The sequence below is a fragment of the Musca domestica genome, unplaced genomic scaffold (genome assembly GCF_030504385.1).
Source record: "Musca domestica strain aabys unplaced genomic scaffold, Musca_domestica.polishedcontigs.V.1.1 7, whole genome shotgun sequence".
NCBI classification, from domain to species: domain Eukaryota; kingdom Metazoa; phylum Arthropoda; class Insecta; order Diptera; family Muscidae; genus Musca; species Musca domestica.
Genome location: NW_026712383.1, coordinates 26,226,963 through 26,253,241, shown reverse-complemented (window position 1 = coordinate 26,253,241; position 26,279 = coordinate 26,226,963). Strand labels below are relative to the sequence as shown.

The following is a 26,279-nucleotide window of genomic DNA, read 5'->3' as shown; positions in this document are numbered from 1 at the left end:
CAAAAAGGACATAACGTTGGCGGCAAAGCTGGCGTTGGCTCTGCGACGTCGGCAGCAGCAGCAGAAAAAAATATCAACAACAATAGCATATCACCATTGACTGGCAAGAATGTATACACTATTGGCAACAATAACAACAAGTTTTGTCGGCTCTCATCACTTGCTGAGCATTGGTAGGCAGAAGAAGACGAGCAGTAACAACAACAAAAAGAGAAAAGCTTTGTATGACAATTCGTTTGGTTGATGAGGGGGACTCTGAAACCCAAAAGAAAAAAACATATGAATGATAAGTTGAATATTTCGTGGGTGGGTGGCATTGGGGAGGCGTAGTGGTTACTACATTGACTCTCTCCCTCTCCCCAACATTGAAAAAATATACCGCAATAAGAATAATTTGTTGCTCACTCTCCAAGACACACGAACACACACACACGAGCCATCACATAGAGGGGCCGCCAACAATTTTCATTCAAATTTTGTTAGTTCGTTGGCGATAAGAAGCCCTTCTCTCGCTGTGTGTGTTTGTGTTCTATTGGTGTGAGATGTGGATACCCGCCATATATCTCTCTCAGTGTGTGTGTGTGTGTGTTTGTGCATCTGCCGCCGTCCGAGCAACAGAGCAAGAGCAAACCAACAATCAAACATGCACGAAACAGCGAGCCGACGTGCTAAGAACCCAACCAAAGTAAATGTTGTTGACTGAGTCTGCTTTGCTTTGCTTTGCCGTTGCCTTGTTTTGTCTCTGTGTGCGTTTTGTTCTCAGCAAAGCTTTAGCGCTTTGCTCTGTTATTCTGGCCGTTTAACGACGACGACAACATTTGTGACTGCGGCGGTACACACGGCGTATTGGCTGGCTATTCTTTTTCATAACGCTTTGCCGCAATGTATTTCAAACTGAACTCGCAACGCGTTAACAACATACACAGAAAATTTAATTAACGTAACGTTTTGTGTTATTTTTTTAAAATACAAAAATAAAAAAACAACAATACAACGCTCGAGACGTTCTAAAAGAAGAAGAAAAAAATTTGGATAAAAATATTCCTCAAAAAATAAATTAATTAAAATTTGAAAACTGGTGGAATTAAATATTAAATTAATTTACAAAAAAAGAAAATTAATTTTAAAAAATTGATCTCATTTCCAAAAAAATACATAAACAACACAAATTATTTTAAGAAATGCCTTAAAGTTTTTTTTAAGTTTGTACAACAATTACAAGAAACAAAAAAATACAAAAGAATTAATTAACAATTTTTTAATTAAATTAAATTTAAAAAAAGGAATTAATTTGAAAATAATATTTTTTACAAAAAAATAATAAAAAAAAAAAATAAAAAACAGACCAAGAATTAAAATAAAAATAAGAAAGAGACCACAAATTTAAGGTGAAATTGAAGCAAGGATTAATAAATAAAAAATAATAAGAATTAAAAAAAAAAAATAAAAATAATATTAAACATTATTAAAATAAAGGTGCAATTGAAACAAATAAGAAAAATTAAAATAAAAGCAAGAATATATTAAAAAATACTGAAAATCATAATCCAAGTGTTCCAAGAAAATAAAAGTAAATTTCAAATTAAATAAATAGAAATTAAAAATAAAAAAATTATTTCGAAAAAAATTAATTATTTTTAAAATAATAAAAAATAAATTAAAAATTAAATTAAACATATTAATGAGACTAAATAAAAATTGAATAAAAATATCAGTGTTCCAATAGTTGAAATAAAACAACAACAAAACTTAAATTAAAAAAAATAAATAATTAAAGAAAAAATTTAAATATTAAAAAAAAATAATAATAATAAGACCAAACAATTAAAACCTATTTCAGTGTTCCAACAACCAACCACAAAAAATAGCCTGAAAAAAAATTAAATAATTGAAAAATAATTTTCAATATTTTTGTATAAAAATTAGAAAAAAAAAATTATACAAAAACTGAAATAAATAAAAAATATATCAGTGCTGGAAAAGTGGCTAATACAAACATCAAGAAAGAAATCAATAACAAAAATAGTGTTCCAAAAGTTAAAAAAAAAAAACAAGAACAAGGAATATTCATAAAAAAATATTACAAAAAATAATTAAAAAAAAATATTTAAAAATTAATATTTTTTAAAATTAAAAAAATACATTCAGCTGACATCAAAAATATTGAATTGAAATATTTTTCCCATAAAAAAATCCACACAACAATTAATTAAAAATCACTGAAAATTATATAAGACTGATTATATTTCTCTCCGCATGGATGTGGGTATAGCTGACAGCCGATCATAAATGGAATATAAATACACTCAAAAGAAAAAGTAAGTTGAATATAGTTTATTAAAAAATGAACTTTGACAGATTTAATTCAAATCTAAATATGCTTAGGAATAATTTTCGTGTATTGCAGAAAGTCGGATTTAGGTATTTGTACCCTGATTCCGGCAAAAGTATTTTTTCTTCTTGGTGGAAGGACCAAGATACTCATATATTTGACACGGGTCAGAACTGGATCTATAGCATTAGACCCAATATGGCCAATGTGTTATTATTAACTTAATTCTAGTTTAGTAAAAAATCTTCAAATTTTTTTAATCTTTTCCAGGGGTATTTTTATCCTAATTTCAAGAAAAAATACATATTTTGTTGGGGGGACGGACCCAGGAACCCAGATTTTTGACCCGAAAGTCTGACGCGAAATGCTCAAGATTGAAAACATAATTGTAATTGAAAACATAATTTTAATGAACTGTTTAGAATCTCTGGACCCGAAAAAGTTATTAGCACAAATTATAGCATTTTGGATAGGTAAGAGTGATAGCTATAATTTGGCATCAATTTTATTGGGTCCTTTTTCGACCTTTTCGACTCGGGGGTGCTATAAACGATCTGGGTCCGCTTTCGAACCGCTTTAATATTTGGTAAGTTGATCCTAGTGTAGCTCGGGTCTTGAATCCGGAGTTTAGAGTCAAATATCTGAGTACCCAGGTCCGACCCCCAAAGAAAAAATAGTTTCCCGGAATCAGGGTAAAAAAACTTATCACTTATCTTCTTTCGAAAAAATCGAAGAGTTTTTACTAAACTGGAGTTGTTTTATTATTACATTTGAAAGCTAATGAATACACCTGTCCGACAAGTTGTCACATCATGGGGTTATTTGAAATTTGTTCGGAAGTTATTTATAAATGATAGATTTTTTGGACCCGACTTTTTTGTAAAACCCCCAAAAAGTCGAAAAGGGGCCCATTGCAGAAGTCCATAAAATAAATACCAAGTTATAGCTCATTCTCTAAGATATTTTCATAAGCTTCCGAATGATACCCATAATGTCTATATCGGTTTAGTAGATTTTGTTCTTAGACCCACAAGGAAAAAATACTTTCCCAGAATCAAGAAAATTCGAATTCGAGTATTTTTGCCCAACTAATTTCAAAAATAATTTTCAATATTTAAAAAAAAAAAACAATAATAATATCTATGTTTTTTTTAAGCACACCCCAGTCATTCTATTTTTTCAGAATAGTACAACACAAGAATTTCATGGATCAGTAATTGCTATATTTTGAAACTTTTATAACTTGAAATATTTCCTATAATCAAGCAGAATTTATTTTTTCTTTGTTTTTTTGTTAAAATACACTTCAATGTGAAATTTTGATCTTTCTATGTTTATTAAAAGACCCTTAGAACAGAATGTTTTCTATGTTTCCCAAAAAGATCTCAACGAATTTTTATGCATTATTTAGTGATTTCAAGGAGATTTTTGGAACTTTTATGACAAAAAAATAAGCTTCTTTTTTATTTATTTTTTGAAAAAAAAATCTAGGGATTCTATGTTTTTTTTTTTTAATAAATTTTAGGGGTTTAGAGTCTGTCTGATGTCTTCATATAATCTGGAAAACGGCATTATAAAATTAAAATATAGTCTATGTTTTTGTAAACAGCCGACATTTTTTATCAATATCGAACTTTTTCGGAAGCAATTTTTTATCATCTTCAAATTTTTATCAAATTTTCTTTTTTTAAATTTGGAGCTTAAATGGGTACTGAACTGGGTGAAATGAAAAAACTGCAAACAACTTCAGACTGCTGTCACTTCTAAATCACCCGTACGACAGCTGTTAAAATTATTCCAGTGACAACTCATTACATTGTTAATAAGCGTACAAAAGCATTTTGGTTAGAATTTTCCAGAAAAAAAGTTATTCGTGATGGTATTCAAGCGGGATAGTGTGAATTCTTTATATTTTGCTGGAAAACCACAAGTGGCTATCGTTAGAGCACTCCAGTATTTAAATGTGAATAAATCTTTGGTGTCTCGTATCATCGCTCGTTATCCGTTACCGTGATACTGGTAGCGTAGCCCGACCTCAAGGAAGTGGACAGAAGAAAACAGCAACATCAGCAGAACATCAGATCAAAAAGTAAAGAAGTAAAAAAGTAAAGAAGCGACTTGATCGAAATCAGCTTCGCAGTGGCCGAAAAATGGCTCGTGATCTGAACATGTCGCAACATTCCATTCGGCAAATATTGAAAAATGAGCTTGGTCGGGGTAAAGCCATTGAAATTCCAAAAAGTGCAAGAACTTATACCACAATAGAAAGAAAATAGACCCAAAAGAGCTAAAGAATTGATTCTCTTTGCCGAAAGTGGTGAACTGCAGAATTTTGAATTTTCTCCGACTCCGTTGAGAAAACATACGTTGTCCAGCAGTTTGTAAAGAAACAAAATGATCGCGTTTATTTACCAAAGCGGTCAGCTGAAAATGTGCACCTTCGGTTGGCCACCAAAACTCAAGTGCCCGCCATGTTGATGGTGTGGGCCGCCATAACAGCCGATGCTCGCATCAGAATAAATGGCGAATATTATCGCGAAAATATTCTGGAGGGTGTATTAAAGTCTTGGGCACGCAAACATTTTGGCCGCAGGCCTTGGACATTCCAACAGGACTCAGCACCATTGCACTCAGCAGCACGCGCCACCCAAGAATGGTTACAAAATGAGGTTTCTCGCTTCATTTCCAGCGCACAATTGCCACCAAAATCTCCGGATACCTATCCGTTGGACTATTGCGTCTGGAGTATTTTGGAAAGCAAGGTTGGCACTAAAAAATACCAAAGCGTCGATCATCTCAAGCAAGCGCTTGGCCGGAAATAGGCCAAAATACCGTTTTATCATTGGCCGTTTGAAGGCCATAATTCGTGGCAAAGGTGACCAATTCGATCAAATCTAAACTTATTCTAAAATTTGATGCTATTTCCGACATTTTCAACTTTCATTCAATAAAATTAAAAAAAATATATATATGGCGTTTGACTTTGTTGCAGTTTTTTTATTTCACCCTGTATAGACCTATTTCAATTTTTTAAATTTTCACCTTCTAAGGCCGATTTTTTTAGAAATTCTATGTTTTCTTATTCTACGTTTTTTTTCTAAATTTTGTTCACTAGCGCTTCTGTGTGGGTTGTTTAAGTATTGGAAGTCATCCATGACCTTTGGAATTTTGAAATTATATTGTCTACGAAATGAAGTTAATGAATCTATGATTTCTATGTTTTTTTCCAAAATATTTCTAAAATTTTTAAAAATTTTCAATGCTTTATGAAAAATTGGTTGAAATTAAATTTTTCCTAATTTGACTTGGCTTAAAAAATGTTGATGAAAGAGAATCGATGGTTTTCGTTTCAAGTTTATCCGATCAAAAAACCCAATATTGGTTTTAAAAAAAAATTGATGTTTTTCAATAAATGTTTCAATTTCCTTGGACTTTGACATTTTTTTAATTTCCTATTAACATAGAAAATATATTTTATTTTATGTTAACAATAAAATTTTCAATTTTTTTTTTTTCAATAAAAATTTTTAAATTTTTTTTTTCAAAACTTTTTTCAATTTTATTGGATTTTTTCATTTTTTTTTAATTTCTACTAACTTAGAAAATATATTTTATTTTATGTTTATAATACAATTTAATTTTTTTTCAATTAAAATTTTAATATTTTTTAAGATTTTTTCAGTTTTTTTTTTTTTTGTTTTTGAAATTTCCTATTAACATAAAAATTTTATTTTATTTAAAATTTGTAATACAATTTTCTTTTCTCTTCTTTTTTCCAGTTGTGAAATTTCAATATCAAATACCCAGAATAACAACAACAACAAATATTCCTGCAAATAAAAAATTCTGTAAATTCATTTTGCGCAAAATTGAAAAAACCGCAACAACAAAATAAAAATTCCTAGAACTCGTCACACAAAATAATAACAGCAACAACAGCCACAACAACAAGAAAAAATAATTAATAATTAATTTTAATTTACAACAACAAAACCTAGGTCAATATTGTTTATAGTGACATAAGTTGTGACGATGAGACCGCGCCAAAAGCAGCAACAACAACAGCCACACAACGCGGAAAAATAATAGCAAGTCAAACGGAAGGGAAGCCAAAAGAGAAACAAATAAAATAAAATAACAAAAGAAAAACGAAGAAACAAAAAAATTATCAACAAATTCGTAACAAATGCAAAGAGAATAGAAAAAAAAAACATAACAACAACAACCCTCAAGAGAGTGGGAACTAATCACAACGACAGCTTGGCCTACTGTTCACCTAGAAAAATCACAGAGGTCCCACCCCCACATACCCTCATGCAAAGTGTTGAGTTTTGCAAAGAACGACAAGCAGAATAAAAATAAATAAATAAAAAATAAAAATAAAACAAATCAATTAAAAATCTTAATCGCGGGACAGATAGGAGCACAGCAGCAGTGCAGTGAAGCAGTGACAGCGGAAGAAAAAAAATCTCCTATAAAGTATAACATTGTCTGAGTAGTAGAGACCCCCTAGATTACCCATACATTGGCAATCACGTGTAGCTTTTTTGTTTTGCTGAGGTGTAGGCAGTGAAATACCACCCCCACACCCCTTAACCTACCCCCTGCAAAAAGCTGCTCACATGAGAACTCTGATGATGTTTAGATATTGACGCATTCCATCCTCCCTCCCCAGCTACCAATAGTTGTTGATATCAAGCCAAGAATTTTGTTTTCATAGAATTTCAATACGATTCTCAAAGTGGACTGACTACCGTCGTCGTCGTCTCTCTCTAGCTTCCATTGATTCTCAATTCTCTGGCAATTTGCTGCAATACGTTATTTAATATAAACATTGTATCCGTTAATTTGTTTTGTTGTTATCAAGAAATAGATAATTTGTTATTTTAATTTGTCGATGAATTGAGAGAAATTGAATTCGCTTTCAAAAGCCATTTGGCAGTGGCGATAAACTATTAAAATGCTAGAGACGGGTATTGTTGATTCTAAAAATTTGACAAATTGATTTGAAAATAATAATAAGAAAATCAAAACAACAACAAAGAAACTGATCAAAAAAATTCCAAGACTCTGCAAATTGCCAAAAAAATAAACAAAATCCCCAAAATAACTTCAAAACATCTCCCTAAGGAAAGGCATCACAATTTTGGATTATTTCCCTTTGGAAACCCTGTCAACTATTTCACAATATATGGTAAGTGGAACTTATACGTTATATTATTTCCGAATATCAATTATACGCCCACAGGTACCCTATTAATAAAACTTATACGCCCCCATGTATTCAATTAAGATTTGAGGTCTTTTCTGGACCTTAAATACACTTTAAAGCTATTAAATGACCACAATTTTTGGGCAGGATCTTCTACGGACGTCGAAGACCTTTGAACCGTTCAAATATGTCGATTTAGTCTCTGAAATATTCGAAATATTGCACCAAAAAGCGAAAAAATTTAATGTCCAAATTTTTGAAATTTTTGCGTCATGTGATTCAAGTGGTCATAACTTAAAAAGTATTTGGGCTATTTGAATAAACTTTCCTGATTTTTAAAGACTAACATCAGAGCTTTGAAGTAACCGAAATATTTTGATACAGCTCATTAAATACCAGAGATATCTTACAAGGTGCACAAAATCCCATAATTGCCTCAATTGAATTGATTTTCCGCAACCACATTCAATGGGCCATAACTTTAAAAGTAATGCGAATATTTAAGTAAAATTCTCTGATTTTTTAAAGAAGAATGTCTGAGCTACGAATCCAATAAAAAATACTTTCACATTACTCTTTAAATACCAGAGATATCTTACAAAGTAAACCAAAGCCCATATCTGTCACACTTTTATATTTTCTGCGTAACTAAATTCAATCGGCCATAACTTTAAAAGTAATGCGAATATTTGATTAGAAAAACTAGATTTTCGGAGAGGTTCTGGATCTGAGCTACGAAGTCAATAAGAAATATTTTCACAACACTCTTTAAATCCCAGAGATATCTTACAAATTGCACAAAAAACCATAATTGCCACAATTTAATTTTTCTTTCGTAACGACATTCAATAGACCATAACTTCTAAAGTAATGAGGTTATTCAAGTAAAATTGCCTGATTTTTAAAGAGAATTATCTCAGCTATCAAGTCACTAAAAACTATTTTCACGTCACTCTTTTAATATCAGAGATATCTCACAAAATAATCCAATGCCCGTAAATGTCAACTTTTGGCAATTTATTCGTAATGACATTCTTTGGGCCATAACTTTTAAAATAACTAGAATATTTTGAACAAATGTACAGATTATAAAAAAAAAATTAGCAAGTACTTCAAATATACTCGTACTATATGGATGTAGCTGCTCTAATACAGGAGATATCGTACTAGAAACATATAAATTTTGCATTTCCAAACCTTTGCTATTTTTGGATAAAGTCATTCAGAGGGCCATAACTTCAACAGTAATTGGTATATTTGACTAAACTTACTTAATGTTTAAAGACTAACATCAGAGCAAAGAAATCTCTGAAAACTATTTTGATATAACTCATCAAATTCCTGAGATACCTCATCAAGTAAACCAAAGTCCATATCTGTCACACTTTTATATTTTCTTCGTAACGGCATTCAAGGGGCCATAGCTTTAAAAGTAATGCGAATATTCAAGTAAAATAATTTGATTTTTGGAGAGGAATATCTGAGCTATAAATTCAATAGAAATTATTTTCACATCACTCTTTAAATATCAGACATATCGCACAAAATAATCCAGTGCCCGTAAATGACAACCTTTGGTAATTTTTTCGTAATGACATTCGTTGAGCCGTAAATTTTGAAATATTTACAATATATTGGATAAATGTCTTGATTATTAAAGAAAACTATCACGTCTTAAAAATCAAAACACATTATATAGCTGTAGCTGCTGTAATATGAGAGATATCGTTCCAGAAACATAAAGTTTGTTTATGTCTAAACCATTGATATCATTAAGTAATGCCAATCAAAGGGCGATAACTTAAAAAGTTATTGAAACATTCGAACAAAACTTCCTGGTTTTTAAATCATCATCATCAGAGCTATGAATTCAATAAAATATATTTTGATATAACCCATACAACTCCGGAGATATTTCCCTTTATAAACCGCTATCAATAATTGCCAAACATTCATATTTCCCTTGTATCGACATACAATGGGTCATAACTTTAAAAGTGATCGGAGTTTATTTGTGAAACGACTTGATTTCTAAAGAAGAATACTTGAACAATGAGTTCTTTATAAACATTTTTGATAAAACTCTTTAAACATCAGGATTTTTCACAAAATGGATTAAAACCTATATTTGGCAAACATTGATTTTTTTCTGGTAACCACATTTAATGGGTTATAACTTTCAAAGCGAGGTAAATATTTTGGTAAAGTGACTTATTTTGAAAAGAAAAACATCCGAGCTTTGAAATCGATATAAACATTATTGATATAACTTATCAAATACCAAAGATATCATACAAAATACTACAAAACCCGAAATTGACCAAGCCTTATATTATTTCGGTAATGATACTCAATTGACCATAATTATAGAGAATAGAGGGGATATATTGTACCTCCAAGAAAAGTATAAATTATGCGGACCTTTTAGAACAAATATCAGAAATATATTGCCAGAAAAATAAACGACCAAATTTACCAACTCTGGGTATTTTCTTTGTGATGATATTAGATGGGTCATATTTTTGGCAATGATCAAAATACCTCTATAAAATTCAATTATGTAGAATAAAGGCTCCCATGGCCCTAAATAAAAACAAATTATTTGGACATATTCGACCAAACATCAGAGATATCATAAAAATACTACAATACTCAAAATTTAGCAAACTCAGTTTTTTAAGCAATGATATTTCAAGGAACATTATTTTGTTAAAACTAAGAATATTTTGGTAAAATGTCCTGATTATCGTAAAAGAGTATTGTAACTTTTAAATTAATACCAAAAATCTACATATTTACGACCAAATACCAATAATGTTATAAAAAATGCACAAATACCCAAAACCTACCAAACTTGAAATTGCTTTTTGTAATGATATTCCATTGGTCATAACTTTGAAAATAGTTTAAATATTTCTGTAAAATCTCTTGACTTCGCTTGAGGTATATCTCAGCTTCAAAATAAATATAAATTATGTCGACATTTCCGACCAAAGTCAACAAATATTATACCAAAAACACAAATGTCCAAAATTACCATCTTTGGGTATTTTTCTTTGTAATGATATTAAATGGGTCCCACGTTTGAAAATTGTCCGAATGTCTCTCTGAAATGTTTTGATTCTGAAGAAAAAGCTTTCGTAGCTATCAAATCTGTACAAATTTAGCAAATAATTGCGACCAAAATCAAAAAATATTGTACCAAAAGCAATTATTCCCAAATTGACAAAACTTTTAAATTCTTTGCGTATTAGAAATCTTTTGACCTCTAGTACGGAAATAGTTGGAATATTTGGTCCAAATTTTTGATTTTAAAAGAAGAATATCCCAGCTTTAAAATAACTGTGAATTTTGTGTATATATCTGAGTAATTATTAGAGATATGGTAAAAATTACACAAATAACCGAATTTATGAAACCTAGAATTTTTTTCGGTAATGACATTCTGAAGGCCATAAGTTCGGAAATAGTTGGGATATTTCTATAATATTTTTGGATTATTAGAAATCAATGTAGCTCCTTGGAACTCAGTATAAAATATGTGGACATATCTGTCCAAATACCAGAGATATCATACAAAATACATCATTACGCAAAATTTAAAGAATTTAGGAATGTTTGGTATTTTCTTCGTAATAGCATTTGATAGCTCCAAAATTTTAATTTTATCCGAATATCTTTACGAACTGAATTGATTCTCAAAAAGAAGTGCCTTAGCTTTCAAATCAGTACAAATTCTGCAGACAATTGCGACCAATTTCCCAAAAATATTGTACCAAAAACATAAATCCCCAATTTGACCAAACTTTTAAATTCTTTGGGTAATGAACATCTTTTGACCGTGAGTATGGAACTAGTTGGAATATTTTGTCCAAATTTTTGATTTTAAATAAAGAATGTCCCAGCTTTAAAATGAAGGTGAATTTTGTATATATATCTGAGTAATTATCAGAGATATGATAAAAATTACACAAATGACCGAATTTAGGAAACTTTGAATTATTTTCGGTAATGACATTCTAATGGCCATAAGTTCGGAAATAGTTCGAATATTTTTATATTTTTTTTTGGATTTGAAACAAAGGATCCCTCTAGTTTGAAGTCACTATAAATTTTGTGGATATATCTGCCCTAATACCAGAGATATCCTACAAAATACATTATTACGCAAAATTTAAAGAATTTTGGGATTTTTTCGTACGGAAGATCTCTGGGCCATAACTTTGAAAATATGCGGAATATTTCAACTAAATTTCCCGTATGTACCCTGAAGACCCTTAGCTCTTCTGGTTACCATTTAGGTCTCCATATCTTGCGGAATTTTTGCCAATCATGCGCCCCGATGTCCGATAAGCATATGAAGTTATTTATAACTCCCCTTGCTATTTTAGTTTAGTTAGTTTTGCCATGGCATATCTAAGCACTTTCCATATTCCCGACACTTATACAATGCAAATAATCTCTCGAACCATAAATGCGATCTATATTTAGACCAAGGTCAATAAAGTTTGATCATGGATATTTTAGGCTCTGCGTCTATTCTCGGCAACGATATGTTCGAAAAGTACCAACAATTAATTGTTTGTTATCTACAGCACCAAAAACAAAATATGTGTGTTTGGATTCTTTATTGTTATTAGACTAATTATAATTTCTGTACATACCACCTATTACTGTTATGTGTGCACCCTCCGTGTGTGCGTGCGCCTCTCTGTGTGTGTGTGACCTTTAGCTGGCGTAAAATTGTTTATCATATTACGTGATACCGATAACATACCAATATGGCTATGGGGTTCTAAACGGTTTTGTTGTGTTTTTGTTGATGTTTTGTTTTTTCGACAATGACAACAACAGAAATACTAAGATTATTTAATCAAATTCATTGTTATTGTAAATTATGACACGTTAATTGTTTTTGTTAGAAAAACAACAACAACAAACCTAGAAATCCACTAAAAAATAACAACAAAATATAATTTTTTTATTATCAAAAATATGACCAGCTTTGTATGGAAATTCTACAAACAATTTAACTGGCGTAAATTGGTTTTACCAAAATCATGAACGCTGGCGATTAGAATTCAGCCATGTCATTGAAGAATTTCTCATTTCATGGGGTACTTTTTTTCACAACAAAATTTGTTGAGGTAGTATTATATGCATATTTCTCATTCGAGTGCCCTGCTGATAAGATACATATTTTCTGCCTTAGTTCGATTTCCATATATTTGATAGGGATTTTTGGCTGAAATCGATATTGCAGAATATTTAGCAAAAAGAAACAAAGCCGTATACGTGTTGACATTACGTATACGTCAGCAAATATTATCAACTATGCGCAGGTGTCCATTGAAGACCTCAATGGATTTCCATAAGTTCATAGAAGACCTCAATGGACTTTTATAGGTCCTTATAAAACCTCAATGGATCTCCATAGGTCCATAGAAGACCTCAATGGACCTCCATAGGTCCATAGGAGACCTCAATGGACCTCCATAGGTCCATAGAAGACCTCAATGGACCTTCATAGGTCCATAGAAGACCTTAATGGACCTCCATAGGTCCATAGAAAACCTCAATGAACTTCCATAGGTCCAAAGAAGACCTCAATGGACTTCCATAGGTCCATACAAAACCTCAAAGGACTTCCATAGATCCATAGAAGACCTCAATGGACTTCCATAGGTTCATATAAAACCTTAATGGTCCATATAAAACTTCACTGGACTTTTATAGGTCCATATAAAACCTCAATGGACCTCCATAGGTCCATAGAAGACCTCAAAGGACTTCCATAGGTCCATAGAAGACCTCAATGGACCTCCATAGGTCCATAGAAGACCTCAATGGACTTCCATAGGTCCATAGAAGACCTCAATGGACCTCCATAGGTCCATAGAAGACCTCAATGGACCTCCATAGGTCCATAGAAGACCCCAATAACTAGAAAAAACCGGAAAGATCTTCTGTGTCTATAGATTACCTCAAAGGTATATTGAAGACCTTTAAGATCTTCTGTATTCATAAAAGACCTCAAAGGTCTTATGTATATATAGAACACATTAAAGACCTTCAGAGTCAATAAAATATCTCAGAGGTCTTCTGAGTCCATAGAAACAATCAAAGGTCATCTATGCCTATAGAAGTCCTCCCAGGTCTCCTGTATCTAAAGAAGACCTGAAGACACTTATATAACAATAAAATACCTCAAAGGTCTTCTGTGTCTAGAGAAGACATAAAAGCCCTCCCGAGTCTATAAAATATCTCAGAGGTCTTCTGATATTCTCAAAGTGAAAGATATTCTGAGTCCATTGGGTACCTCAAAGGTCCTCCATGGCTATTGAAGACCTTATGATCTTCTGAGTCCATAAAAGGCCTCAAAAGTCTTCTCAATGGTGTTTTGAATCCAGAGAAACCATCAAAGGTCATTTATGCCTATAGAAGGCCTCTAAGGTCTTCTGTGTGTAAAGAAGACCTCAAGGCACTTCTATAACAATAAAATACCTCAAAGATCTCCTGTATCTATAGAACACCTTAAAGACCTTCCGATTCAATAAAATATCCCAGAGGTCTTCTGAGTCCATAGAAACCATCAAAGGTCATTTATGTCTATAGAAGGCATCTAAGGTCCGAAGGCAGAAGACCCGAAGGCACTTCAATAAAAATAAAAAAACACTCTGTATCTTCAGAAGCCCTTAACTTCCTCCCGAGTCAAAAAAAATACAAGTAATTTGAGAATAATTTACGGATGGCGCCCAACGTATGGCTGGGAGGTTTGGCGCTGTCAATGGCCCTCTGCTTATTAATGGTGCACAAAACAAGACCTAAAACCACGACCATCCTAGGTTTACTGTTCGGGTTCACGCTGTCCACGCTAGACAGGAAAGTTGGCAATGCTTAACGGATGGCGCCCAACGTAAAGCTGGAAGACATGGCGGTATTCCGAGCCAATATAGGATCCCAGAAATCTTCTGCATCTATAGAAATGATCAAGGGTCATACCTTTAGAAGGCCTTCGAGGTCCTCTGTGTCTAAAGAAGACCACAAAGTACTTCTATAACCATAAAATGCCTGAATGATCCTCTGCTCATTAATTGTGCACAACGCAAGACCTTAAACCAATACCCTCCAAGGTTTACAATTCGGGATCACGCTGTCCACGGTAGACAAGGAATTTGCGAATAATTCACGGATGGCGCCCAACGTAAAACTGGAATACATGGCGCTGTCAGGTTGCAATCATAAGTTAGGGGGGAAAACGGATAATGAAAAATGACATCCTGTCACCAAAACAGGGCTGACGATCTGCCTGGCTCATCTTACAAAGAATCATTTAAAATGGCGCCCAACGTTTTTAAGTTCTGAAATATTGTAAATTCGTTAGAGGATGGAAAAAAATCGTGAAACAAGATTCTTAGATTCCAAACAAGCTAAAAAGATCAGTCCTCCACGCGACTATAGAAGATGTTTTTCGAAGGCCGCACAAATCTCCTATGCCTGATTTCTTATGCCTGTAAAAAATCTCAAAGGTCTTCTATGTCAAAGGAAGTTCTCAAAGGTCTCCTATATCAATATGGAAGACATTCCAGGTCTTCTCCATTTGGCACCCCAAAAAACAATTGCTTTGAAGGCCTTCCTTCGTTTTTTTGCAGAATAAACCTAATCCAGAAAATATAGCCACTTAAATATTGAGCAGCAAATTTCTCATTTGTTGCTCAAAAGAAAGCAATATAAAAAGTGCTGAGAGATAAAAAGTGTGAAAGAGGGAACGGACGGCCAAAGAGGGACCAGAGTCCAAAAGTACAACGGAAACCGGACAATCAAATACTTTGTTATGCGAGGTCATTGTTTTTTCTTCTTTCTTTCTTCTATTCTACTTCATATATTTTTTCGGCCAAAACGAAGCCCCTGAGTAACGAGTAAAGGTGTTTCATATAACAACATTATGTATATACACCTAATATACGCCGAACACTGGTGATAACATAAAATATAGGGAGAGAGACAGAAAAAAATGAGGAGGGAGAGAGAACGCACAAAGAACAAACATTTGAAAAGAATATGCTTGGTTAATTTGTGATTAATATTATGTACACAAAAATATACAAAAATACGTATATGTGTGTGTATGTGTTAATTGGCGATATGCAGTATGATTTTCGGGCTATATTCGGTCTGGGGGAATTTTCGATACACTACACAATGGGTGGGGGACATTAGTTTAAAGTAAAATATATCGAAATTAATTTTTAAGAATTTTTTTTAAATATTTTTTACTTTGGAATTTAACTTCTCGCATATAATTTAATGAAAATATTCAGACGTATAACTATTGACAATAAGTATACGCTCACAGTATCCATTCGAATCAAAAAATTCAGACGTATACGTAATAATAATACGTATACGCTCCCATATTCCAGAGAGCTAATAAAATATTTTTTTTTTTTGGTTAGTTGGAAAAAATCTCCGTATATTTCGTAGGATATTTTCGGTATTTGGTCGAATATTTTCATATATTTAGTATTGAATTGCAAGCCTTAATTCTCTGCTTTAAAAATCAGGACAAATCACCATGATATTCGAACTATTTTCAAAGTTACAGCCTCTGGAATAACATTACAAAGAAAATACGAAATGTGAAGAAATTTGAATGTTTTCCTTCTAGGCGCGATATCTCTGGTATTTGATGAGCTATATTAGCAATATTTATAAACTGATGTTTTAAGGCTACACTTTCTTCTTTCAAATCCAAATATTCAGACGCATACGTATTGTCAATACGTATACGCTCCCATATTCAAAATAGCGAATGAAACCAAAAATGTTGGTAAATTGGAAAAAGTCTTCATAAAATATTTCGTAGCATATTTTCGGTATTTGGTCGAATATTTCGGTATATTTGGTATTGAATTGCAAGCCCTAATACTCTTTTTTAAAAATCAGGACATATAACTATAATATTGTAACTATTTTCAAAGTTACAGCCTCTGGAATGGCATTACAAAGAAAATACGAAATGTGAGTAAATTTGAATGTTTTCCTTCTTGGCGCGATATCTCTGGTATTTGATGAGCTATATCAGCAATATTTATAAACCGAATTTTTAAGACTAGATTTTCTTCTTTCCAAAACCAAATATTGAGACGTATACGTATGGCTAATACGTATACGCTTCCATATTCAACAGTACGGAAAAATCAAAAAAGTCAAGTTCGAAAAAGTTTCAATATATTTCGTAGAATAACTATTGTAATTGCTCGAATTCTTCCATATATTTGGTAATGATAAACAAGCCCTAATACTCTTCTATTAAAATCAGGAGATATCATTAAGATATTCAAATTATTTTCAAAGTTACAGCCTCTGGAATGGCTTTACAAAGAAAAAAAGAAAAGTTTGTAAATTTGAGCATGTTTGTTCTTGGAGCGATATCTCTGGCATTTGATGAGGTATATTCACATAATTTATATTGAATTGTAAGCCTAGATGCTCTACTTCAAGAATAGTAATAGTTTAACGTGATACTCCCACAATTTTGAAAATTATGGCTCATAGAATGACACTACGGAAAAAATGTTAAAGGTTGGGAAATTTTGGAGTTTAATGTATTTTGTGGTATATCTTGAGAATTTGATTCGGTATGATAACCCTATCTATGTAGATTTTGAAGATCTAACATTCTTCTTTAAAAATCAATATATATTACAGAGATATTCCCATAAATTCCAAAGTTATGACCCAAAGAATATCATTACAAAGGAAAATATCAAAGATGATTAAATTTTAAACTTTATACTTCTAAGCAATATCTCCCATACTACATGGGATAGATCAATAAAATTCATACCAATTATTAATTTCAGATAGTCCGCTTTCAGAATCAAGTCATATGAAGGAAATATTGCGAACATTTTGGAAACTATGACCCATAACATTATACAACCAAGAAAATCCGTAAGTTAATAAATTTGAGCTTTCACATATTATGCATTATATCTCTGGTATTTGATGAGTTATATGAGGAAAATTGTTATCGATATTGTAGATCGGATATTTTAGATTGCATATAAGAAGATTTGAATAAGATATTCTGATTATTTCCATAGTTATGGCCCACTGAATAACATTACCTAAAAAATTCCACATTTTTATCATTTTCACATTTTTTGTAGTTTACGGCATATCTCTAATATTTGATGAGATATATCATCAAAATATGTATAAATTTTATATTTCAGCTAATATCTTTGAAAAACCATTGATATTATTGAGGTATTTGAACTATGTTGAAAGTTATGATCCAAAAGTGTAACGTTACAAAATAAATTTTAAATTTGGGAAAATTTGCACATGATTATATTTTGTGCAATATCTCCAATATTTACTTGAATATATGGGCAAAATTTTTACTTATTTTAAGGCTGTTCTAATCACTTTTCACAATCAAAACAGTTTACAGAAATATTCGGAGCCTATAAGAAATTATGATTCATGGAAGAACAATGCAAAGAAAATTCAGCATGGTCATAAATTTCGGTTCTTGTGTTTTTGGTATAATATCTCTATAATTAGGTTAGCTCAGTTGTCAAAGTTCATAAAAATTATGAGGCATGGATCCTCTTCTTTAAATTTCAAAATATTTCACAAAGATATTCTGATTAGTTCTGCAATTATAGCCCATGGAATAACATTACCCAGAAAATATCAAAGTTTCGTAAATTTGGACACTTAAATGTATCGTACGATATCTCCGACATTTACTTGAATATATAGGCATAATAGATTTTAATTTTCAGACTTTTTTATTGCTGTTTAAGAATCAAAATAGTTCACAAAAATATTCGGAACATATTCAAACTTATGTTTAATAGAAGATCAGTGCAAAGAAAATTCTTCATGGTCATAAATTTTGGGTTCTTATGGTTTTGGGTATAATATCTCTGGAATTTGATAAGCTATATAGCCAAAACATGTATACATTCGAAGGAGCAGACGCTCTTCTTCAAAAAACGACATTCCGAAGCCAAAAAGAAGGACAAAACTCTTGCGTCTTACTTTAACGCGAATGACATTAATTGGCGCCCAACGTGTTTTGATCTGAAAGTTTTGAAATATTGTAATTTCGTGATTGGAATAAAAAGGGAATTCGTGAAACGAGATCCTGAGATTCCAAATAGGGTAAAAAGTTCAGTATGTCTCAGTCCCTTACCATGAATTCCATTAACTTATCATGATGGCGCCCAACGTGTTTCGTGAATCCAACACCCTGTAGGGATATAAATTCATAGTAGGGAGGACAGGGAAAGTTGCGAAACGATATTCTGGAGCCACAAACGGGGATAAAACTTCTTTTATCTCAACTTAGCAGGAATAACATTAAATGGCGCCCAACGTATTTAAGCTCATATTTCTGATAGATTGCACCCAACGAATCTGAGTCTTTGAAAAACTATATTCCGGTGCCGAAATCGGGTTTTAAACGGCGCCCAATGTGAATTTTGAAAGATATTCGTGATGAAATGAAAAAGGGAATTGGTGAAATGAGATCCTGAGATCCCAAGCTGGGTAAAAAGTTTGGTCTACATCGCTCTCTTGCCACGAATTCAATTAAAATATCATGATGGCGCCCAATGTGTGGCGTGAATCCATGATCCTGTAGGGATGTAAATTCATGATAGGAGAGACAAGGAAAGTTGAGAAACAATATTTCCGAGTCACAAGCGGAGTTGAAACCCCAGTGTCTCATCCTAGCAATAATAACAGCAAATGGCGCCCAACGTGTTTTGAGCTGTAAGTTTTAAAAGATTGTAGTTTCGCGATGTGATGGAAAAGGGAATTCGTGAAACGAGATCCTGAGATTCCAAGTAGGGTAAAAAGTTCAGTGTATCTCGGTTCCTGCCAAAAATGTAATTAACTTATCATGATGGCGCCCAACGTATAGCGTGAATCCGAGACCCTGTTGGGATGTAAATTCATGGAAGGAGAGACAAGGAAAGTTGAGAAACGATATTCCCAAGTCACAAAAGGAGTTAAAACTCCAGCGTCTCACTTTTGCAGGAATGACAGCAAATGGCGCCCAACGTGTTTTGAGCTCTAAGTTTTAAAAGATTGTAGTTTCGCGATATGATGGAAAAGCGAACTCGTAAAAAGAGATCCTGAGATTCCAAGTAGGGTAAAAAGGTCAGTCTATCTCAGTCCCTTACCAGAATTCCATTAACTTATCATGATGGCGCCCAACGTGTGGCGTATATTCATGACCCTGTAGAGATGTAAATTCTTGGTAAGAGTTGCAAGGAAAGTTGAGAAACGATATTCCCGAGTCTTAAAAGTAGTTAAAACGTCAGCATCTCATCCTAGAAAAAATGACAGCGATTGGCGCCCAATAGGTTTGAGTTCAGGCGTTCTAAAAAATTGTTATTTCATGATGAGATAAAACAAAGAATTAGTGCAACGGGATCTTGACATCCAAACAGGGTAAAAAGTTCACTTAATCTAAGTTTCTTAGGGGAAATTGCAATAAATGGCGCCCAACGTGAGGCTGAAACAAAAAAATTGAAGCATTTGGGAATATAAACCTGACTTTTGTTCAATACAAATGGGAGACAAAAACTTATGACAAATTTCGAACACTTTATCTCAATTTCTTAGCGGAGATTGCTATAAGTGGCGCCCAACGTGGGGTTGAAACTACGAATTTGTTAATATTCTGAAGTATTTGGAAATGTAAACCCGACTTTTGTTCAATACAATGGGGGAGACAGAACTTATGACAAACATCGAACACTGTATCTCAGTCTCTTAGCGGAAATTGCTTTAAGTGGCGCCCAATGTGGAGTTGAAACTATAAAATTTTAGTATTTGGGAACATAAACCTGACTTTTGTTCAATACAAATAGGGAGACAAAAAGTTATGACAAACTTCGAACACTTTATCTCAATTTCTTAGCGGAGATTTCTTTAAGTGGCGCCCAACGTGGGGTTGAATCTATGAAATTGAAGCATTTGGAAATATAAACCTGACTTTTGTTCAATACAAAGGGGCAGGCATACCTTACGACAAGCGTCGAACATTTTATCTCAGTCTCTTAGCGGAAATTGCTTTAAGTGGCGCCCAACGTGGGGTTGAAATTACGAAATTTTTTTATATTCCGAAGTATTTGTAAATATAAACCCGATTTTTGTTCAATACAAAGGGGGAGATAAACCTTATGACAATCATCGAACACCCTACACCCCCCCCTCCCCTTTTGCAGGCTTATATGGCGTCAATTTGGAAAATTTTGTCTTTTTTAGCATTCTGCGTATCGCCATAGTTATGTACATCATTGCATACGCATTAGAATGTATCTGTAAATATTTCTCCTGTACAGGTGTAGTGGTAGCACAAAATCCGTATGTGTGTGTAAGCATTTAATATAATCGCACGCCACACAGTAAAGCTCTGGACTAAAAGGGAAGATAGCCAGTCATTCATACAAAAAAAGCGACACGTCCACAGGGGTGGGAAGCTGATAAAGTTTGTATGTCGCTGCATACTTACATACATATCGTGCAAGTTTACTCCGGATTGATCCAAAAAAACAACAATTTTTCGGCAACTCATACCCATAACATGAAAGTGCCACGCACACATACACATGCTTTTCCGCTCTCTCCCTCTTTCTCTGCATCTCGCCAGCAGAAACAAAACAAAGAAGATTCTTAAAACAACTTTTTTTCTGGAGGAGGAGAGAGTGAAAAAGAGAGAGATGGGTATTTTATGGATTGTGCGTGAGTGTGTGTGTGTTTGTGTTTATGTGAGATGACTTGTGTGTGTATCTCCGAAAAATTTTTGGTGATACAAGAACTGTACACAAAAGCCGGCTTCGGAGGCACACAGGCACACACACACATGTATGTGCTTTTCAAATCAAACACATCACAGTAAATAAGCGTCATGGAATACTTAGAACATCATACTCTTCCTCCCGCTCTCTCTCTCTCTTCTCTCCTTTCCCCCTCAAATTCTTCAAATTTGATTGTTTTTTTGGGAATCTCAGAATTTGATGTCTATCATCAACAACAACAGCAACACCAAAAAATCGTTTGAGCATATGCTCCAGCTGCTCTCTAACATGAAAATTAATGTGGTAGGCTATGAAATCGCACCAACCAAACAAGCAAACGAAACAAGTCGAATCGAATCAAATCGAGACGAAGCCCACAACAAACCTTTTTTGCGCAAGGTTAAGGGCAGGCAATGGCAAATGGATACACAACAAGGGTTCGAACAAATGAAATATGGCAACGTTTTGCGATGAACATTTGTTTGGTGTTAGGACACACAAACGTAAATGGCGCCCAACATAAAAATTAAACAAAGGGTTTCTGGGACTAAAGATTTTAAGCCCAATAGAACAATGAGGATTCCATTAAAGAAATTTGGAATATTTTTAAATTTTACTTTGAATCGAGTTCCAAAAATGCTGGCACCCAACCGGAGTCTATGACCCTGAGATTAATTTTAAACTAAAAGTCGGATGTAAAAGTCAATAATATTTTTTTTTAAATACTCTAGTTTTGTATGAGCTTTAAATAGTGGATGGCGCCCAACGTGAGGCTCCACCATATAAACCCAAGATTCAGATTCTTATAGTCTAATAAACAAATTTAAATATCCAATGTCAAGATTAAATGCAAAATTCATAAAAACACATCAGTTTTCTATTAGCTTTGCATACTGGGTGGCGCCCAACGTGACGCTTGCCCATATAAACCCAAAATTTAGAATCTCATAGTCTGGAAAACTAATTTAAATATCAAATATCATTTTGAGGAAAATTCCAAGGTTTTTTCTAAACAAGGTTGATTTTCTAGTAGGGTTCAGTGGTGCATGGCGCCCAATATGGGACTCAAAAACATAAACCAAAGTTTCTCATGATCTAAAAAGAAAACCAATATCTGTTTAAAACCACTTCAATTTTGGAAAATGACAACTCCGTTTTTGGTATCACGTTGCCATGGCGTATGGCGCCCAACGTTAGACATGAATCTGTGACCATTAGATTTATAGCAGCTTAAGAGAAGGAAGTAAAACACAAGAATCTTTTTTTGAAACTACTTCCATTTTTTGTGAATTTATAAAATGAATGACGCCCAATGTGGTACCACAACCCATGAATCTTGGATTGAGAGTCCTATAATCTGAACAATCTAAAAATCGCTTTCGTAAGTTACGACAGATAAAAGTATTGATAATTATTACCCTTTGTGGGTGAGGTACCAGAAGAGGTTCGCAGACATATATCATCTTCACAATAGATCCTGTGTTAACAAAAATGTTTGAAGAGAGTTGGATGCTTTTTCGCCTTCTTTGAGTGTATGTTTTTCAAAATTGTGAAACTTATGTGGGCAAGGTACCAGAAGGTATGGTCCGATCTCTACCATCTTTATAACAGATCTTGTGTTCATAGAAATATTGAAATGTACCAAGTCTAAATGGAATCGGATGTTAATTTATGAGCTCAATGGATCTTCAAAATTTTGAGCCTTTTGTGAGGGAGGTAGCAGAAGAAGTGCTCCGATCTCTACCACCTTCTCAACAGATCTTGGGTTAATAGAAATATTGGGATGTGTGAAATATGAAGAGAACCGGATGCTTATTTCGGATTTTATAACCATTTTGATTATTTAAAACTTTAACCCTTTGTGGGCGAGGTACCAGAAGGAATGGTCCGATCTCTACCATTTTTATAACAGATCTTGTGTTGATAGAAATATTGAGATGTGTCAAGTCTAAATGGAATCGGATGTTAATTTCGCGTTTTATGAGCTTCATGGATATTCAAAATTTTGAGCACTTGGTGGGGGAGGTACCAGAAGGAGTGCGCCGATATATTCCATTTTCACACCAGATCTTGAATTAGTAGAAATAATGGAATGTGTGTGAGATATGAAGAGCACCAGATGCTTATTTCGGATTTTATAACCTTTTGATTATTCGAGACTTTGACCCTTTGTGGGAGAGGTACCAGAAGGAATGGTCCAATCTCTACCATTTTCGTAACAGATATTGTGTTAATGAAAAAATTGAGATGTACCAAGTCTGACTGGAATCGGATGTTAATTTCGCGTTTTATGAGCTTCACGGATCTTCAAAATTTTGAGCCCTTTGTGAGGGAGGTATCAGAAGGAGTAGTCCGACATAATCCATTTTTGCATCAGGCCTTGGGATAATAAAAATATTGTGATGTGTGAAATTTAAAGGCAATCGGAATCTTATATCGCATTTTAAAGGAGTAATAAATATTCCAAATGTTGACCCTTTGTGGGGGAGGTACTTGATGGAGTGAACCGATATTGTCCATTTTCGCATCTGAGGTAGCACTGATAAAAATATTATGATTTCCAAAGTTGGAGCAAAATCGGAGTATAATTTCCCTTTCTGTGCAGTAAAATATATATTTTGGAAAATTTCGAACTTTTGTGTGGGAGGTACCAGAAGGAGTGGACCGATATTGCCCAACTCCAAACTCGATCTAAGTTTGATGATAATATTACGATGCAACAAGTTTGCACCAAATCGGATGGATACCAGCCAGACAGACGGACAGATATCCTGAAACGGATTTGATCCAAAGAGACCTGGGATCTAAAAGCGGTATTTTCGATGAGACACGTTTTGGCCGTATAAGCTGATCATAGCAAAAGTTCCAAAAGTGTTTTTAAAATTCCTTCACTTTTGTATAATGGCGCCCAACGTGTGGTTCATCAGTTGAAGAATATTTTTCCAAGGACCATCAGTTGAAGATACGTGGATTTTTTAAAGAATATTTTTCCAAGGACCATCAGTTGAAGATTCGTGGATTTTTTAAAGAATATTTTTCCAAGGACCATCAGTTGAAGATACGTGGATTTTTTAAAGAATATATTGGTTTAGTTTAAGCCATGATTGAGAAAGAAATATTCTGAAAATCAATTTTTTTTTAAAAAACAACTTTGGTTCTATATTAGTTTTCAATGGTGGATGACGCACAACGCGGGACTACAACCTGTGAGCCTAGAATTCAGGGTATCTTACTCTCAAAACCTCAGCTCAAATGTCAGCTAGGAAATATTGACATCGAAGCGTCATTAGATATTTAAATTGGATTTTAATGTTGTGAGATTCTCAACTTTGGTTTTGCATTCGATTTCAATGATGGATGGCGCCCAACGTGGGACTACTACTTGTGAGCCTACAATTGATGGTCTCATACTCTCAAAATATCAGCTCAAATATCACTCAGGACATATTGACACCAAGACAACATTAGATATTTAAACTGGGGTTTCAGATTGTGAGATCCTCAATTTTAGGTTCATAGGAGAAAGTCCAACGTTGGGCGCCATCCACTATTGAAACAAGAAATTCTTATAAAACTACTTTAAAATTGTGTTAGCTTTCAATAGAGGATGGCGCCCAATATGGGATTCCAAGCCAGTGAATTTGGGTTCAACATGAGACTCCTAGAGGAGACTTATACTCTTAAAACCTCACGTCAAATATCTGATGTCACCAGGGTAACATGGACACCAAGACGACAGTAGATATTCAAATTTGGTGTGTAGTTTATGAGATCCTCAATCTTAGTTTCATAGGCGAAAGTCCAACGTTGGGCGCCATCCACTATTAAAACGAACAATTTTGTAAAACTACGTCAGTTTTTGTGTTAGCCTTTAATAGAAGATATGGGACTCCAAGCCAAAGTATTACGTCCGATATTACACTCCAATATTTAAAGTGACATAACCTAAAAAACAAATTTAAATATCTAATGTCTTCTTCCCAGAAGTTTTTCTCTTCCATTTCTAATTAACTTCTAAGGAGTAAAGAGGGCAACCATTGTCACTCTGCAACTGCATGGCCATCGTGCGACGCATAAAATTTATATTTATAATTTTGTTTTGCCATAGAAAAAATATTTGATTTTAATTGCAAAACAATTCATCACTTCTTTTTCTGCTACGGTTTTTTGCGGTCTCTAGGTATTTGTTTTTCTGTGTCGTTTTATTTATTTATTTTTTTGGTTCTTTTCACGCTAAAAATAAACGCACGTGCCGATTTTTTCAAATGTGCATTCTCATATATATGTATTTATTCATATTTATCATGTGAGTTCATCGATTTCGTCAAATTTTTTAATTGTGCGGGACCGCAGAGCAAAAAAGAAAGAATTCAACACGAGTACTCCTGATAATGAGAGCCTATCTTCTTTGTTGCCATAACCTTGCAATTTTTTTCTGGTATTTTTTCAATATTTTTTTTTTTTTTGGCAGTGACGTAGTCAGAGGGTAAAAAAACATGTTGATAATGAAAATAGAATGCCTAAATTTTATGTAGATTTCAAATTCCGGAGATAGAACAAAAATCTCGCTATTGGAAATTTTTTGGGTAATCATTTTTATGGTCCCATAACTTTGAAAACACTAGGGTGTTTAAGATAAGACTTGACTTGATGTAAAAGTAGAACTTCTAACGTTTCAAATTCTACATGGTGTATTGCTATAACTCAGCAGACCCCAGAGATATGGGCAAAATACAGAAGTGACTTAATAATCGTCTCTTCTATAACTTTTTGGGTTACTCATTGCCTTTGGATTTCTCGCAAAAAGTAATCTGTTCTTAGATCTAAACCTTTAACAAGTTTGGAAGCCTGAGATCTTACCTTTAAAAAGCTCCATGGTTTATGGTTTTAACTTACCAAACACCTG

At 33.4% G+C, this 26,279-nt stretch overlaps 1 protein-coding gene across 1 annotated transcript in view; it reads left to right on the top strand.

Annotated features, from left to right (window-relative positions):
* The first annotated feature begins 795 nt into the window (after positions 1-795).
* The window catches only part of LOC101897485 (Krueppel homolog 1), an 88,445-nt gene continuing 62,961 nt past the window's right edge, over positions 796-26,279 (top strand). Inside the window, exons 1-2 of the mRNA XM_059130265.1 lie at positions 796-2,318; positions 6,112-7,526. The gene's annotated coding sequence lies outside the window, so the exon portion shown is untranslated. The remainder of the gene's footprint in view (positions 2,319-6,111; positions 7,527-26,279) is intronic.